General features: G+C 47.4%; 1 pseudogene; it reads left to right on the forward strand.

Moving 5' to 3' along the window:
- The first annotated feature begins 290 nt into the window (after window positions 1-290).
- On the forward strand, window positions 291-9724 carry LOC130406906 (neurotensin receptor type 1-like; annotated as a pseudogene).
- Window positions 9725-12218: the final 2494 nt, after the last annotated feature.

Genomic DNA, 12218 nt, shown 5'->3' on the forward strand with positions numbered 1-12218 from the left:
AATAAAACCTAAATATGCCATTATTTAGATATTTATATTTGTTGGGATTGTCATTTGATTTCATATTTTGCTATCCAATGTAATGGATCTTATACAATTGTCTACAAGCCTACTGTGGGGGGCAGTGTAGGCCAATGTCAAACATAGCCTAACTCTTCATTATTTGCCTCTCCGTGGCGCAGTAGACCTACTGACTATAGATATGTAGATGTCTCTCTCTATCAATGGGATCTTGTTTTAAACACAGTACTGTATTTGACTATTAAAGGCTTAAAATTAATCACTTTGGAATGGCGCAACGCGTTATAGAGAACCGGACAGAGGTGACCCAGGTGTGGTTGCAAAACAGCACGGATTCCCAGCAAGTGGACAATCTGGATGTAAACACGGATATTTATTCCAAAGTGCTTGTGACGTTGATTTACGTTGTGCTCTTTTTAATCGGTTTAACGGACAATTTCATGACCATGTACATATCTCTCAATAGAAGAGCCATTAAACCAATTCAGGGAACCATCCATTATCACCTCGCTAGTCTGGCAGTCTCTGACCTGCTCATCCTGATTTTAAGCATGTTGGTTGAGCTTTACAACTTTATATGGATTCACCATCCCTGGGCTTTTGGGGAAGTCGGCTGCAGGAGCTATTACTTTATTCGCGACGGCTGCTCGTATGCGATGGATTTCAACATAGTGAGTTTAAGCGTGGAGAGATACATGGCGCTGTGTCACCCGTTTAAAGCCAAAAGTAGAATGTCCCGTGGGCGCACTAGGAGTCTCATCTGCCTGCTATGGGTCGCGCGTCGCTTGTCCTCGCCTCTCCGATGCTTCTCATCATGGGACAGCTTTATATAGGAAAGGAGGGGATGTGTACCACAGTGGCTTCTTCCAACATGGCAAGAACAGTTCTACAGGTAAGCAGGGCAGAAAGCGAGAGGTCTTATAATGTTTTTCCTGCAGTCCCAGGCTGAGGGCAATCCTATTCTGGTTGGGAAGATATCTCAATCATTTATGTGACCCTGGACGACAAAACCAGTCTTAAGGTTCCATTTTTAGAAATTTAGATATTTACATCATCTGAATGCTGAAGTAAATTAATGCTTTCTATTGATATATGGTTTGTTAGGATAGGACACAAAGACTGTTTACAAAACTGGAATCTGAGCCTTCGAAGTTGTTAATCTGAGGCAATGTAGCAGGCCATCCGCTCAAAAGTTTTTGCACATTTGCAGAAGAAAATTTACAAAATATCTTCATGGAACATGATCTTTCCTTAGTATACTAATGATTTTTTATTTATTTTTACCCATACCCTGTATTTTTGGCGATTGCTCAAAATGTCCCTGTGCTACTTAAAACAGGTTTTTCTTATCCAGGGTCACAATTTGTGAAGGGCAGATATATAATCTAATTTCATGCATCATTTTCACAATTTTAATACAAACCATTTATTAAGAATTATTTTAATTGTCAGCTGGATATTTTTGGAGGGGCCAAAGAAAAATCTGGAGGGGCAATGCCCCCCTATAGCCAACCACAAGCAGACCCCCACACCAAATCCCCCCCATCTAGGCCCTGACAGCATGTGTTGTTTTAGATGGCACTATGTAGGCTTCTGTTTTTAGACATATTAGGACATAAAAAAACACCCCCATTCTCTTATTCCTTCCCCAAATGATGTTTAATTAACAAAGTTCGGGAGGAGCCGGAGCATATAATCAGCCGGCTGGTGTATAATCAGCAATCACAACGTATACACAATCAGCCCTAGCGAGCTAGCTAATAAATAGGGAAACCATCTTACCTGCTCGTTCTCCTAAGATTAAGCATCAACTCTAAAGTTCGACGCTATGTCCGAGACCCCCGTCATTGACGACGCATCCACAAACCGCAACCCTTTAGCGCCGACGAGCGCGTCCCATCGTTCCAGCTCGTGGTCGGATTCAGTAGTAGATACCCCGGCTTCATCACATGGCCGCCAGCTCCGACGTTCCGCACCTCGCAAGGCTAAAACCAGAGTTGACACTTCATCACCTGCCCCAGAGAGACGTCCGCCGCCTTCACCGGCTTCTTCTTACACCTCCACGCACAACACGATCCCCGCTATCCAGAAATGGACTGTGCAGGGCCTATGACTGGCTCTATCCAATGCTGACGTTGAGTTCCATAGGCGGATGACCAAGGCAGAGCTTTACTGCCTCTACGCTTCTTCCCTGGCCGACCCCGCCCCACCGAAGTCAGCTCCGCAAATGACCACTGACAAGCTGGGCACGGCTCGTGGTTCCCCCTATTCCCGGCCCGGGCAATCCACCAATGCGGCTCGTTGTGGCCGTCCGCTGGCAAGCCGGCACAGCAGGCCCTCCGCGAGCGCAGGTACCGCCACGGATTTTTCCGGACGCCACGAACCGTCCGGTCGAAGGCTTCCAGCAACTCGTCCCTCTCGCAGTAGGCCAGCTCCAACCTCCAGCCAACACCCCGCCAGCAGTAAACACCGCGGGCCGCCCAAGAAACGTCGCCTCGCCAGCACCTGGAGCTCCGGTGCGTTCTCACCCATTCCCCGCCCCTGGCTCTTGGCCCACGGCACCTCCATCGACCACTAGCGCGAGGCTGCCTCAGCTAGCGATGCAGGCACCGGTCCTTAGCCATTTCACCGCCCCCTTAGAAGCCGCCGCTAGCGCGAGCATGACTCCGCCAGTCGCTCAGGTGGCTGCAATCCCCTCCCTTTTCTCTCTCCCGCAGAGCCGATCAAATTTCACATTGGCCACGGCGACAGCTATGCCAGTGCCGGTTGACGCACAAGCGTTGGAACCGCCTCCAGTTTCAGGGAACATCAGATCCCAGATCTTGACAGGTGCGGACACAGATCTTTATTTACTCCTCTCACCTTTATCACCTCCGTCAACCGAGCGGCAGATCACTTACGGCTATCTGTCGCTCACGCTAAAAAATCAGTCACCCAACCAAACCCCGCACGCTTTCTTTCCCCGAATTTACCGTTGCTTTTTCCCGCTACACTGACGTGATCTGCACTGCGTTCCCTCATAGGAGACGTGAGCTGGGCGATTATCTCGCTATCGTGGCAGAGCCCGCTCTCTCCTATGGGGGCGCGCATTTCTACACGTATCACAAACTTTTTTCCGCCAAATGTGCCATTCGTGTAGCTCAGTGGAACCAGTGCCCCTACTCGGGAGCATTGGACACTGAGCTGCATGACAGGTTTTTCCTGTGTGTCCGCAATATTTCATGCGCGGTATGTCGCTCAGTAGCGCATACCACAATAGACTGTCCCCTAGTCACTCCTTCTCTTCCCCCACGCTCAGCTTGCCTCCCAAATCTACCTGCTCTGTTCCGCGCCTGCCAAGCCGCCCAGTTCACCAAACCCATTGGCAACCCAGCAATTTGGAGGCTTGCAGGAATTTCAAGGTCGGAAGATGCGCCAGGCAGCATTGTCGCTTCCTGCATGTGTGCTTATTTTGTAGCGGAGCACACGCTCAAATTGTGTGCCGTTGTCTCAAACGCAGAATAAAAACCTTAAAATTACCTTTCGACTCCCGTGAACATTTCTTGTTTGTCTTCCGAATTGTCCTCGCACCCCGACTTTCAGGTTACTGACTATCTTCTGACTGGTCTCTCGAACGGTTTCGACCCCGGCGTCATCAAACTTTCATCACACGCATTTAAAGTCATGCCAATCCACCCAGACTTCTGGCACCTTTACGGCATTCGATGGCTGCACCTTTGCACCTTCTGCATTCTCACCTTTGGCTGCAGAAGCAGCCCAAAATTTTTCGACATGTTGTCAGAGGCAATTTGCTGGATTCTCTCTAACAAATATGCAATTCCCTACCTTATCCACCTACTCTATGATTTTTTAATCATCTCGTCTCCCGACTCGTTTCCGGCTGCACATCTAGCAAAACTCCAGCAGGTTTTCAAAAATCTCTGCGTTCCCCTTGCCCCAGACAAAACTTCAGGTCCAAGCACGTCCATCGAATTTCTTGGAATAAAATTAGACTCGCTTAAATTCCAGGCTTCTCTGTCGAAAGAGAAAATCGATAGAACGATCTTGATTATCTTGATTATCTCCCTATTAGCAAATCCCCGCAGCTCAAAACGCAAGCTTCTGTCTGTTCTCGGCTATCTAAATTTCGCGATGAGAATAATCCCGCAAGGCCGCCTGTTCGTTTCACACCTCCTCTCTCTCGCGTCATCCGCACACGCTTTAGAGGACTCGTTATCCATATCCAGCTCCTGCCTCGATGAGCTGAGCTTATGGATAAAATTCCTCAGACTATGGAAGGGCTTGTCATTTTTCTACAGTGACATGGCCTCTTCCCTCGTCGATATTCACCTATTTACAGACGCTGCCCCTTCAGTCGGTTTCGGAGGCTTTTACCAAGAGACGATGTCATTCTCCATTAAACAGAGCAAGACGGACCAAACCAGGAGAGGACATTTCATCTACATATTCAATCTCCACTCACCAATTCAACTTTATCAGACCCTCCTAGCCTACCTCCACTTCAGGAAATCCCAGACCTAAACCAAATCGGATCCTCTATTCGTCGACGAGTCTAACCGCCCAGCTACACGCTTCTGGTTCCAAAAGCACCTCAAAGCTGTCCTGCTCCTATCTGGCATCCCCGCAGACCACTTTTCCGGCCACTCCTTCCGCATTGGCGCAGCAACCACAGCAGCCCAAAAAGGCCTCTCGCAGTCTCAAATCCAAGCACTAGGGCGCTGGACATCGGAAGCTTTCAAGAGCTACATCAGGTCAGATGACTCTATCATCAGGGAAGCCCATCGAACCTTCATTTCCAAAAACATCTAGAGAATCCATACTTCACACGCATGAGCTCGAACATTCTCCATGCCAGCCGAAATCTCACTAACAGGAGATCACCGCTGTGACCGCCTCCACAGAGGCCAGTGTTTCCATCTAATGCGCAGAAGCCAGCGTTGCCGCAGCAATCGCCTCCACAGAGGCCAGCGCTTCCATCTAATGCACAGACGCCAATGTCGCCGCAGCGATTGCCTCCGCAGAGGTCAGCGCTTCCATCTAATGCGCAGAAGCCAACGTCGTCGCATCGATCGCCTCCGTAGAGGCCAGTGCTTTCATCTAAGGCGGCGAAGCCAGCGAGGCCAGTGCTTCCGCCACGCTTTCTGCCACCTACGACTTTCCACGGAAGCAAGCATCAAAGCATGATCACCCCAGCAGGAGCCTCCATCAGGCGCTCCGCTACAGCCGGCTCCCTCCTTCAGTCGCCTCTTTCCAGTATCAGTATAAGTCTCAACAACAGGGACACAAATGAAGCCATGTTCATTTTGGACGGTTTCCGAAACCTCCATATTAGGAACTTCTCATCACTGCAGCAGACACCTTTCATCTTCTCAGTCTCAACCATCCTCGGAGGAACCCCTACCTCTTTCTTGTCTCATAAGGAACCACATCTCCTAAGGAGCCCTCATCCTCTCGTCTCTACCCGAACGCAGGCCACGCCTCCGCAGCGCTCAGCATCGGGTTGGGGGGTATCCCACTTTCTCGCTTTATGGGGGTGTGCTCTGGGCTCAGACCGGTTCCGAGCTCTGCGCACTCACCCGTACCAAGGTAGAGTGTTTCGGGCTCGGATAGATCTGGCGAGCTCGGAGCCTGCTTCCCGGATAGCACGCCAAATACGCATAACCAAGCTTTATCATTATCCCTATTAATATCACTGTTATCTGTGTAGGTGAACTCGTGAAATGATGTTTAATTAGCAAAGTTCGGGAGGAGCCGGAGCAGATAATCAGCTGGCTGGTGTATAATCAGCAATCACAACGTATACACAATCAGCCCTAGCGAGCTAGCTAATAAATAGGGAAACCATCTTACCTGCTCGTTCTCCTAAGATTAAGCATCCCTCCTCCACCCCGGCTCCTCTGCCAAGCTCACTATCCCGCAGGAACCCGGGGGGTGTGCTCTGGGCTCAGACCGGTTCCGAGCTCGGCGCACTCACCCGTACCAAGGTAGAGTGTTTCGGGCTCGGATAGATCTGGTGCTAGGAGCCTGCTTCCCGGACAGTACGCCAAATACGCATAACCAAGCTTTATCATTATCCCTATCAATATCACAGTTATCTGTGTAGGTGAACTCGTGAATATGGCAATCACAGGCCAAAATGTCCCAAGCCTTTGCCTCATCTCAGCCAAGTGACTCACCCCTGTCGGAATCAAGGTGGGTAAAATCAAATTACAATTTTCTATATATCTTATTAATAGTAAAAATAAATTAACCGGCATTGGGTGTTTTACTCAGAGTCTTTACTGTCACGGTTCTGCCTATCTTGTCTGGCTAATTCTTGGTCTTGAGGCAGAACCAAAACAGAATTCCCTGTTTCATGTGGGGAGAGACATTTTGGACCTTTTGGCCTTCCATACTCTCCCCTAGTCTCGTCTGTGTTTCCCGCCCTTTCCGTGTCATTAGCTTCCCCTTAGTGTTTCATCTGTTTCACCTGGTCCCCATTAATTATCCTGTGTTTTGTTTCCCTATAAAGAGTCCTCATGTTTCCTTGTCTCGTGGCTCGTGCATTACTTCTTGCTGTTTCATGTTTTATACCTGTTTGCTGTTTGCTTGATGTTCTTGTTCGTGTACCGGTGTACTTGTTCTGGTTCCTGTTCCCCCAGTTGTAGTAAGTGTCAGTTTAGTGTTTGTACCAGTGTTTGTTTGTAGTCTTAGTTCAGTCAGTGTCCTCGTTTATTGTTAAAGTTTATATTTATAGCCCTGTCTTGTTTTTACCCCATCGTGGGTCTTTGTTTTGTCTTGTTGTTTATTTAATAAATATCTGTTACATCAATACCGTCTGTGTCTGCCTGCACTTGGGTTCTCAAGCCATGTCTCACATCGAGATCCATGACAGAATGCACGAGCCCACACAGAACCCAGTAGGCAGCATGGACGGTACGACGTTGTCCTTGCAGTCTCGCCAGGCCCACTTGAGACCCCCAGGTACACTTCCCGGTACTCCCTCGGTTCCCCACTGGCCCGGCTGAGTCAGCCGTGGGCCAGACTGACCGTAGTGGGAGGAGAAGGCCACGTGGAGGACGTCCCAGGCCGAAATTGCTGTCCTGTCGCCCAGTTCAGAAACCGGCAACAGTTCCGGGTTCCCCGAGTCCTGTGGTCCCGAGTCCTGTGGTCCCGAGTCCTGTGGTCCCGAGTCCTGTGGTCCCGAGTCCTGTGGTCCCGAGTCCTGTGGTCCCGAGTCCTGTGGTCCCGAGTCCTGTGGTCCCGAGTCCTGTGGTCCCGAGTCCTGTGGTCCCGAGTCCTGTGGTCCCGAGTCCTGTGGTGTCAAACCCCAAATATTTTTTGGGGGGGCGCTGTGGGGAGGTGACGGTCCGAGCGTCCAGCCCGGCCGCAGATCTGCTCCAGCAACCGGCACCAAGCCCGGTCCAGCAGCAACCGGCACCAAGCCCGGTCCAGCAGCAACCGGCACCAAGCCCGGTCCAGCAGCAACCGGCACCAAGCCCGGTCCAGCAGCAACCGGCACCAAGCCCGGTCCAGCAGCAACCGGCACCAAGCCCGGCCGCCCAGCCGCCGCCGTCAAGCCCGGCCGCCCAGCCGCCGCCGTCAAGCCCGGCCGCCCAGCCGCCGCCGTCAAGCCCGGCCGCCCAGCCGCCGCCGTCAAGCCCGGCCGCCCAGCCGCCGCCGTCAAGCCCGGCCGCCCAGCCGCCGCCGTCAAGCCCGGCCGCCCAGCCGCCGCCGTCAAGCCCGGCCGCCCAGCCGCCGCCGTCAAGCCCGGCCGCCCAGCCGCAGTCAAGCCCTGTCCTGCCGGCCCATCAGCCGGCGTCAATAACTGTCCTGCCGATCTTCCGACCGGCGCCAAGCCCTGTCAAGCCCCCTGGGGCTCCGCGCTCTGGTGCGTCCCCCAGGGCAAGGACTTCCCCACCCAGCCCTACCCCTTTTGGACTTCCACCCATGTCTTGTTTGCCCCCACCCCCCCTCCCTTGTTTGTTGTTTTTGTTGAGTCACCCCAATCCCCTGTTGATTCTTGCCTGTCTGCCCCTTATCTTGTTTTCCATGTTTTGTTTAGTCTTGTCTATGTCCCAGTCTGTCTTGTCCTGTGGGTCTCCTTGAGGAGCGTCAGGATGTCGCTCCTTAAGGCGGGGGTTCTGTCACGGTTCTGCCTATCTTGTCTGGCTAATTCTTGGTCTTGAGGCAGAACCAAAACAGAATTCCCTGTTTCATGTGGGGAGAGACATTTTGGACCTTTTGGCCTTCCATACTCTCCCCTAGTCTCGTCTGTGTTTCCCGCCCTTTCCGTGTCATTAGCTTCCCCTTAGTGTTTCATCTGTTTCACCTGGTCCCCATTAATTATCCTGTGTTTTGTTTCCCTATAAAGAGTCCTCATGTTTCCTTGTCTCGTGGCTCGTGCATTACTTCTTGCTGTTTCATGTTTTATACCTGTTTGCTGTTTGCTTGATGTTCTTGTTCGTGTACCGGTGTACTTGTTCTGGTTCCTGTTCCCCCAGTTGTAGTAAGTGTCAGTTTAGTGTTTGTACCAGTGTTTGTTTGTAGTCTTAGTTCAGTCAGTGTCCTCGTTTATTGTTAAAGTTTATATTTATAGCCCTGTCTTGTTTTTACCCCATCGTGGGTCTTTGTTTTGTCTTGTTGTTTATTTAATAAATATCTGTTACATCAATACCGTCTGTGTCTGCCTGCACTTGGGTTCTCAAGCCATGTCTCACACCGAGAACCATGACACTTTACCAACTATTTTTCTATGTAGGTAAATGCCCTTCTCTCTTTCATTGTGCCGATGTTGGTGATCACAGTAATGAATGGTTTGATTGGTCATCAACTCCAGCAAATGACCCATCATGCCCTACACTATTCAACAGCTGCAGATTTCATAACAGACACGAACCATGAGCACCCCCTGCGTCATGGAGTCAAAGTCCTTTGTGAGTAAAAGATATATACAGAAAGATACAAAACATATAAACAATTCTTTAACTGGTAGGAATGGAGATGCAATGCTCAATGTTCTGTTGACTTTATAGTTTCTCCGATTTTTTTGCGGACTCCTAAAAACCTTAGGGTCACTGTCCCCCAGTTATAAAACCTGCATTAAATACATGTAAATGAGTAATTTGCTTCATGATTGAAATTCAGAGCTATGGATTTTTTCTGTTATCAGGTGGTGTGGTTTTTGTCTTTCTTTTGTGTTGGTTTCCTAATCACAATGATGTACTGCTATATAACTAAGTGGACAAAGTCTTGCATTTCTATAATGGCCACTACTTATTTGAATAGAAGTTGATGTAACAACTAAAATAAATGATTTGCAATTTGAGTCCATTTTACTGGCTGATTGTGATTTTGGTCTTCCACAGTGCACTCTATGATTTCTACCATTACTTTTATATGGTGACAAATGTGCTGTTCTATGTTAGTTCTGTAATCAATCCCATCTTGTACAACTTGTCTCATCCAATTTCCGCCAAGTCTTTTTCTCCACTTTCACCTATTGTGTCACATCAATTCTAAAAGGGGAAGGAGCAACCAGGACAAGAGGAGCTCACAACTACCACAACATTTTCGTTCCTCTTTGGTCACACACCGTACCAGCCATCACACATTCAGTTCAACAGTGGTCAGGGAGACCATGTACTGATGTGAAGGTCATTCATTATGGAAAATGTAACTGTTGACATAAGTTTGCTGTTTTCTCCTACAGATTTTGCATTAATTCTTTAAAGACTAAAGGAAATTCAGCGATGCTCAGTGGTAAGAGCATCGCATTAACAACGCAAGGTTGTGGGTTCGATCCCAGGGGATTGCAAATACCTATGTAAAATGTATAGGATAAACCAATGTAAGTCGCTTTGGATAAAAGCGTCTGCCAAATGCCTAAAATGTAAAATGTAAATCCGTTTAATGAATTAGGAATTACCTACATGTGTATATCACTATTAGGTACCAGATGTAAAAATACAAAGGATTTACCAGCCAATAAACAAATATACAGTTGAAAGAAAAAGTATGTGAACCCTTTGGGCTTACTTGGATTTCTTCATAAATTGGCCATAAAATGTGTTCTGATCTTCATCTAAGTCACAACAATAGAGAAACACAGTCTGCTTAAACTAATACCGCACAAACATTATACGTTTTCATGTTTTTATTGAACACAACATGTTAACATTCATAGTGCAGGGTGGAAAAAGTATGTGAACCTTTGGGTTTAATAACTGGCAGCAATAACCTCAACCAAACGTTTCCTATAGTTTCAGATCAGATAAATTTTGGACCATTCCTCTTTACAAAAGTGTTTCAGTTCAGGAATATTCTTGGGATGTCTGGTGTGAATCGCTCTATTGAGGTCATGCCACAGCATCTCAATCGGGTTAAGGTCAGGATTCTGACTGGGCCACTCCAGAAGGCGTATTTTCTTCTGTTGAAGCCATTCTGTTGTTGATTTACTTCTATGCTTTGGGTCGTTGTCCTGTTGCATCGTCCATCCTCTGTTAAGCTTCAGTTGGCGGACAGATGGTCTTAAGTTTTCCTGCAAAATGTCTTGATAAACTTTGGAATTAATTTTTCCATCGATGACAGTAATCTGTCTAGGGCCTGAGGCAGCAAAGCAGCCCCAAACCATGATGCCCCCTCCACCATATTTCACAGTTGGGATGAGGTTTTGATGTTGGTGTGCTGTGCCTTTTGTTCTCCACACATAGCGTTGTGTGTTCTTTCCAAACAACTCAATTTTGGTTTCATCTGTCCACAGAATGTTTTGCCAGTAGTGCTGTGGAACATCCAGGTGCTCTTTTGCAGACTTCCAACGTGCTGCAATGATTTTTTTGGACAGCAGTGGCTGGGATTTGTCCTCCCATGAAGTCCATTCTTGTTTAATGTTTTCCTTATTGTAGATTTGTCAACAAAAATGTTAGCATGTGCCAGAGATTTCTGTAAGTGTTTAGCTGACACTCTAGGATTCTTCTTCACCTCATTGAGCATTCTGCGCTGTGCTCTTGCAGTCATCTTTACAGGACGACCACGCCTAGGGAGTGTAGCAACAGTGCTGAACTTTCTCCATTTGTAGACAATCTGTCTTACCCTGGACACATGGACATCAAGGCTTTTAGATATACTTTTGTAGCCCTTTCCAGCTTTATGCAAGTCAACAATTCTTGATCGTAGGTCTTCTGAGAGCTCTTTTGTGCGAGGCATGGTTCACATCAGACAATGCTTCTTCAGAAGAGCAAACTCAAAACTGGTGTGTGTTTTTTATTGGACAGGCCAGCTTTAATCAACACATCCAATCTCATCACGTTGATTGGACCCCAGGTTGGCTGACTCATGGCACCAATTAGCTCTTGGAGAAGTCATTAGCCTAGGGTTTCACATACTTTTTCCACCCTGCACTATGAATGTTTACATGTTGTATTCAATAAAAACATGAAAACGTATAATGTTTGTGCGGTATTAGTTTAAGCAGACTGTGTTTCTCTATTGTTGTGACTTAGATGAAGATCAGAACACATTTTATGGCCAATTTATGAAGAAATCCAAGTAAGCCCAAAGGGTTCACATACTTTTTCTTTCAACTGTAACATGGATCCATGTTGCGTTGTATCAATGATTTAGAGTCTTTAAAAAGGCTTAATGGAAGAATGCAGGGGAGTCCAAGTAGTGCATTTCAGGGGTGGTACAGAGAGGATTTCTATCTTTTATCCATAAAACTGCCTCCAAGCGCTATGCTCATTTGAATAAAGTGTCGTTTTCTGTCTATGTGGTTTAAAATATAAAAATATGTCATATATTATAATATATAATATGTGCCCAAGACTACCCACAGTGAATCTCTGCAATAGAGATTTCTGTATAGATAAGAGTGAAAACGCAACCTACTGGTTGTCAACCCTACATATCAGTTGTATTTAAATTTTAAGAATTAAAGTTGTAACATTATATTCTAGTAAATTTTCTTGGATCGACTCTATAACTGCCCCCACATGCTCCCCGATATTTGTTAATTCCCACTTATGATGTCATGACTCCGAGCTGGTTTTGTTCAGTTGTTTTGTTGGCGGAAAGAATGGAGTAGGCCTACGCCAGATTCATGCATGCGTGTGTTTGTGAAAATGTTATAGGCCTATGGTAATAGTTTTCAACCTAATTTAAAGTTAGTATAGTTTTACTAATGTTTGCTGACTATTCTGGAATAGTGGTAAAAAGCATGC

This window comes from Triplophysa dalaica, chromosome 18, assembly GCF_015846415.1.
Source record: "Triplophysa dalaica isolate WHDGS20190420 chromosome 18, ASM1584641v1, whole genome shotgun sequence".
Classification (NCBI taxonomy): Eukaryota; Metazoa; Chordata; class Actinopteri; order Cypriniformes; family Nemacheilidae; genus Triplophysa; species Triplophysa dalaica.